Source organism: Nyctereutes procyonoides, unplaced genomic scaffold (genome assembly GCF_905146905.1).
Source record: "Nyctereutes procyonoides isolate TBG_1078 unplaced genomic scaffold, NYPRO_anot_genome, whole genome shotgun sequence".
Lineage (NCBI taxonomy): Eukaryota > Metazoa > Chordata > Mammalia > Carnivora > Canidae > Nyctereutes > Nyctereutes procyonoides.
Genome location: NW_026575140.1, coordinates 76,762,439 through 76,769,611, shown reverse-complemented (window position 1 = coordinate 76,769,611; position 7,173 = coordinate 76,762,439).

Genomic DNA, 7,173 nt, shown 5'->3' with positions numbered 1-7,173 from the left:
CAAAACAAGAAACAAAATGCTGATACATATGTATCAATAATTACCTTAAATGGGCCAAATGCTTCAATCAAAAGACATCCAGTGATGGCACAGATTAAAAAACAAGTCCCGTCTATATTCTGCCTTTAAGAGACTCCTTTCAGACCAAAAGACATGCAGATTGAAAGCAAGAAGATAGAGAAACATCGTGCAGATGGATGCCAAGAGAAAGCCAGGGTAGTAATACTTCTATTGAACAAAATACACTTTAAAAATAAAGACTAAGAAGGCAAGAACAGTATATAATAATAATAAAGGGGACAATCCAACAAGAAGATATTACCATTGTAAATATTTAAGCACTCAAACCTGGGAGCACCAAAATACATAAAATAGTTAACATAAAGGGACTAATCAATAGTAATGCAATAATAGTAGGGAACTTGAACACCCCATGTCCATCTATGGACAGGTCATCCAAACAAAATCAACAAGGAAATGGTGGTTTTGAAGGACACCTGGATCAGATGGATTTAACAATGTATTCAAAACATTCCATCCTAAAACAGTGGAATACACATTGTTCAAGAACACATGAAACAGTCTCCAGAATAGATCACATATAAAAGACCGCAAAACAAGTTTCAACAAATTAAGGACTAAAGTCATACCATGCATCTTCTCTAACCACAGGGCTATGAAACTAGAAATCAGCCACAGGAAAAAATCTGGAATAACACAAATATATGGAGGTTAAATAACATGCTACTAAACAATGAATGGGTCAACTATGAAATCAAAGAAGGAATCAAAAATTACATGGGAAATGAAAACCATCTAAAATCTTTGGGATGCAGCAAAAGCAGTTCTATGAAGGACATTTATAGCAATACAGGCCTAATAAAGCAGCAAGAAAAAAAAATCTCAAACCACCTAACTTTATATCTAAAAGAGCTAGAAAAAGAACTAAACCCAAGATCAGCAGAAGGAAGAAAATAAAGATTAGAGCAGAAGTGAATGAGAGGAAAAACAACAACAGATCAATGAAACCAGGACTAACACCACAGAAATACAATTATCAGAATATCATGACAAAGTATATGCCAAAAATTGGACAACCTAGAAAAAAAATGGATAATTTCCTAGAAACAAACTCCAAAACTGAATCAGTAAGAAACAGAAGATTTGAAGGCTGATTACCAGCAATGAAACTGAATGAGTAATCAAAAAGTTCCCAATAAACAGAAGTCCAGGACCAGATGGATTCATAGATGAATCCAACCAAACATTTAAAGAGTTAATACCTATTCAAACTATTCAAAAAAAAAAAAAAAAGCCACACCACAATCAAGTTGGATTTATTCCTAGCATGGGTATTTACCCAAAGAATACAAAAACACTAATTCAGGGATCCCTGGGTGGCGCAGCGGTTTGGCGCCTGACTTTGGCCCAGGGCGCGATCCTGGAGACCCGGGATCGAATCCCACGTCGGGCTCCCGGTGCATGGAGCCTGCTTCTCCCTCTGCCTGTGTCTCTGCCTCTCTCTCTGTGACTATCATAAATAAATAAAAATTAAAAAAAAACAAAAAACACTAATTCAAAGGATTAGTGCATTACATGCACTCTATTTATTGTAACTTTATAATAGCAAATTATGGAAGCAGCTCAAGATTCCACTGGTAGATAAATTGATAAAGAAGATGTGGAATATATATAAAACTGTAATTCTACATTGATATATTAATCTCACTTTGGTTAAAAGGCAAATACAGAAAGTTATGTATTTGTGAGCAAAATTTAGCTATTTTATCCTGAACACTGTTTTCTTTAGTCAAAGATCTGAAATATAGTAAATTATAATAGGAAACATAGAATCATTGTTTTTTAGGTAGATAACTTAGAGGCAAAGAAAAACTCATTTACAGTTTCTTGTGAAGAATAGACCAATAGTTCGAGAAAACTGAAGATTTGAGAGAGCACGTGTACATGCACAAGAAAGCAGGGTGGGGGGGCAGAGAAAGAGGGAGAAAATCCTCAAGCGGACTCCCCACTAAGCATGGAGCCCAATTTAGGGCTCTATCTCACCACCCTAAGGTCATGATCTGAGCTGAAGTCAAGAGTTGGACGCTTAACCAACCAAGCCACCCCAGCACCCCAAGAAAACTTTGTTTTAACAAAGAGAAAACAAAAACTTTGCATCAGTGTCCTTTTGATATTAAAGCTCACTTACTCAGATTTATCCTGATCTTAACCAGAACTGACCACACACAACATTTCTTTCCAAAGATTCTATATAAACCTTTTAATGACTTTTTTTGACAAATTTTTTCTTAAATTTTTACCCTTTCAAAATTGGTCAGGGCAAAGTTTTCTCTTCCCAATATTTAGTTCTATTCCTCAGTTTTTCTCTCAAAAAAAAAAAAAAAAAAAAAAAAAAACCGAAAAGCCATGTCTTACTTTCCAGAGTTGTTTCCATTATTTCCAATAATCTTACTTACATTTATTAGAATTCTCAATGTTTAGAAGCCTTAATTTCCAGTGAAAACTAAGTAAGCAACTGTGAACTGTTTACATGAGAACTCTTTACATTGGCAAATATATGACTATATTTCAATTTTTAATTTAAATTCAGTTAGTCAACATATAGTACGTCATTTGTTTCAAATGTAGTGTTCAATACTTTATCAGTTGGGTCTAATACCCAGCGCTCATCACATCACGTGCCCTCTTTAATGCACAATTTTTAGAAACATTTTTTCATAGTGTAGTCTTGATGTGGGAAGCAAAGGCAAAAATAATTAAATTTCCTACTGCCTACAGCCCACTGATAGGTCCTTGAAACAGGACTGAGTGACCTTCCTCTAGGAACTCAACTGCCTTGATGTTAATACTTTGCTAACAAAAGGCAATCTTCACCTGACCCCCAGGATCCTATGAGTGGGTCTACGTTACCATATAAAGATTCCCTTGAAAACTTCCTTTGTCTCTAAATCCCCCAAGATATAAGTTAACAGTCAGTCCCCAAGCATATGGCCCACTGATGTACATACAAAAGGATCTTAAGACTAGGGTTTTATCAGACAGTGATAAATGACCTTTTCCCAATAGCAGCTAGCCCCCTTATGGTCCTGAACACCTTGCTTCCAAAATTCCTTAGAGACTTATGCTCTCCCTAACTAACTCCCTTCCAACTTGAAAGTCTATAATGGGCCACTCCTCATGACCCCAGTGCAGCTCTTTCTGCCCCCTGGGCCCTGTCCCCGTGCTTTAATAAAACACCTTTTTGCACCAAAAGACGTCTCAAGAATTCTTTCTTGGCCATCGGCTCCAAACTCTCACATTTTTCTTGCATTATTCTTTCAGTAAAGCATAAGTTTAGTAACAATCCCAAACTTACCTTTAGATTCTCTATAGCAAGACAAAAGTAGATAACATTAAGTACTGAACATGGTTTATCTTATTTAGAAATGATCTAGATGATCGATGAACTCTTTTACTTAGCACAACTTTAAAATCTTAGGTTACCAAAGGCTAAAAGTTTATATAAAGTCTATTTACAGCTAATTCACGTGTTCTTATCAATTATGCTCAGACTACCCACAAATCTTCAGGATGCATTAGACAAAGTCAACCATTATTCTCACTTTTTCCGACAAATTTTGCAAGAGATACTATGAGCTTTGACTTTTAGTAAACAAGCAGAATACAAGCTTTATATTTAATGCTGATAACTCTCAAATTCATGTCTACTTAAACGAACCACCTTAAAGTAGCTTTAATACCAAATATTTTCCCAAATCACATGAAATTGAGAAACATTTGGGTTAGTTTCTATCCTTCTGAGTTTTGGAATGCCCCCATCCTTACACGTGCTTGCCTTCAAACCAACTAAATAAAGTTTTTTTATGAATTAGCTTTAGCAGTACCAGTGGGAGGTAGAGAAAAATTTCCTATTTACAACATACATGGGCATACAAAAAAATACAGACAAGATGCAAACAAAAGCTTAATTTTGTTTCTACTAATATTTATGGAGAGGCCATTACAGGTGCAATTTTTAAGTATTTCCCTCTTTTTCTTTAGTCTCAGGAGACTGCAGGCTCTGTTTACATTCCAAAGACATAAGATTTATCATTTCAATGGACACAGAACATAAAAAAAGAATTTTGGGGAGTTTCAGGGTTACTATCTATCTACAGGACTATTTTATTCCAATATCTTGATCTTGTATAACATTTATAAGCATTTTAAGAGGTTGATAGAGATAGATGGGCTTTTAACTGGTTTCTAGCATTCTGGTTTTGTCAGGATTCGTAAAATAAAGACAGCTGTTCCCTAATTCCCCAACGACCTGGATTACAGCCTGAATATCAAAAGGATTGGCTCATCTTTTTTAACTAAATTTGCCTGTCTATATCAGGAAGAATTTTAACTAAAATGGGAACCACAAGATTTATGCCTCTATGAAGACTGTATAAAGCATTTTAACAAAAGCCTTTTCTTCTGGGTACATAATAATCTTGGCTTCTATTAGCCCCTGAATATTGGCCTTTTGCACATCTATAGGAGGGGTTAGGAGGAATTTCGGTCATTTGTTTCTTCTGCAAGGGGAAGGTTGTAAATATAGTCAATTTTTCTAGTTACTCTCTAAATTTGGTAGGATCCTTTGAAAGTAGCCATAAAGGGCTTTATAATTTAAAAGCTCTGCTGCTGTCTAGGGAATGCGATTTTTTTATTTTTTATTTATTTATTTATTTTGCACGCAGTGAGGAGGCAGTGGGCAGGAGACGCTAGGATGTATCCATAAGAGACATTGTGTAGGAATGCCTGAGACTCCACAGAGCCCCAGTTACAGAACCCTAAAAGCGAGCCTCATTGCCAGTCTCAGGCACTTTTGTTAAATTCATTTTCTGGCTCTCCAGCATTTACATGTGTAACCTATTACTTGAACCTAGAGATTTGTGTCAGAGTGATCTGTCAATCTTGTAGGGAAACGGAAAGTAAAACAGGCAGAGGAGGGCAGATTTTAAGAGGAGGACTTTACATTGAATGGGGGCATTTCCTCCTGTCTTAGGTCTTATTTGTTCTTCTAGCTGGTCAAGGGAGTCCCCAAGGCTAGCTGTTATGCTAAAGATAATGGAGAACTTTTTATTTTCAATATAGGCAATTTAAAGGATTCATCATCTGGCCCTTGAGAGTAAGGTCTATTAATAGCAATTCACACCAATAAGCCTTTTAATGGCTTATGCAAAGGAGCAGGAGGCATCCAGAGAGGGCATGGGGGATGCAGACCCATGATCCAGGAGTTTACTCCTGAAGTTAGTCTAAGAAACCAAAGATCCCTGTTACACAGGCTATAAGGATAATGTAGTGAAAATTGTGTGTCTCCGGTCTTCCATGACAATGTGAGCTACCCCTAGTCACAGATCCACTAATCTGTGACATGAGCGGATGCTTGACAAGGGTTCCTATGGGCTGAAACCTCTCATGACGAACACCCTTAAGAGATGGCACAGCCAGGCAGAAGCAGACTCAGATCCCCGATCTACTCAACTGACCCCCATGGTACACCCCAGTTAATGCACCCTCCAGATGGTGGAGACCAAAGAGGATATTCTTACTGGTCAAAAACCAAGCTCTCAGGACATAGAACAAGAACAAAGAAAATAAAATGTAACTGCTTTATCTAAACCTTGGATTTCTTGGAGCCACACTAATCCCTGGAAGGGATGTACAACAGGGCTGGGGACTGGGTGTTGTTTTACAACATACCCCATCACAAGCATGTTTTCTTGATGTTGGCGGCTGACCTAGAGTCAATCCAACCCATCCTGAGACCAACTTACTCTGTCACTGGGAGGTCTTCTTGAGGTGGTGAGTACTCTGACAGCTTTTTTAGTGCTCAACCCATGCCCACCAATTTTGCATCTTTGGTTTGCCAAGATGTCCTCTCAGCAACAGATGACAACATACAACAGAGATAAAGGAAAACAAGGACCATCTCTGGGAGAAAATGGATCAGTAATCAAAGATTCATGCTGTCAACGTTAACCAAAGAAAGAAACTAGTTTCACAAATATTTTCTCCTGCTAATCTAAATTTAGAAAGAATAAAAGGACTCTCCTCCCTCTTGCTCCATCAGACTATGCAGACGGATATTCTAGAAGGCTAATGTGGTATAAAAGCTTACCTTCTGCTGACTGTAGGTCAGATTTCCCAAGGACCTCTCAGCTGCAGCAGTGTTTGGGGCAAGTGGTATCCAGGGAGTTAAAGTGTTCTGACTATGCCAACTGTCAGGAAGTAAGGATGCCTGTGACCTCAAAGGTCCTTCTAGCTGGGCTAGGAAACGACAAGAGACAGATTAACGGGGAAGAAAAAAAACCCACCCAAATTTAATAGTCTACATATGGAGAATCCACACAGACATGAAAATTTCAAAGACAGTCAAGCAAAATGAAGCATATAGGTCATCCTGAACTAAGGAGAAGTGGGTAGGGGTCTGGGACCCTGGAGGAAAGGAATCCAATTCACAGGGTGTGAAGAGCAGCAGTTGCCCTGCCATACAGAGGAGTCACTCAAATAAAATTTATCTCCACTACTAGTGCTTTTCAGGGAAAACCCACCAATTTAGATTCCCCTATGTTGTTATGGGCAAAAGTTGCTCTTAAGCCTGTGAGGTCTCAATTGCCTTCAGCGCAGAATCACCTTTCATGCCAAATGGTTCATCTTGGGGCAGCCTGCCTTCAGCCCTTACAAAGTTGAATGGGTGGGGGGGGGGTTCTTCTAGGTATCAAGATTATAAAGCCATAGTAATTAAGACAATGTGGCTTTAGGGCAGGGATAAAGAAATAGGCCCATGGGTAAAATGGTGCTCAGAAATAACTCACGCATCCATTGCCAAACAATGGGTCAGGGAGGTATCCTCCAACTTGAGAATTCACCTTAAGACAAACAACAACAACAACAAAATCAAAAACACAAAGCGAGTTACTCCAGACCATTCACAGAGTTTTATTCAGGGTAACTTCCTGACAGGGAGCATTGGGCAGACAGACAATCCAGGTGGTACCCAGCCATTCTCTGCCCCATCCAGACCTTAATCCCCAGCTTTTATGGAGCAGGGGGTATAGTGGTCTGAGCACCAGTCAGCTCTACCAGTTACCAAAAGTGAAGCCTTCTGTGTGCCACCTTAGG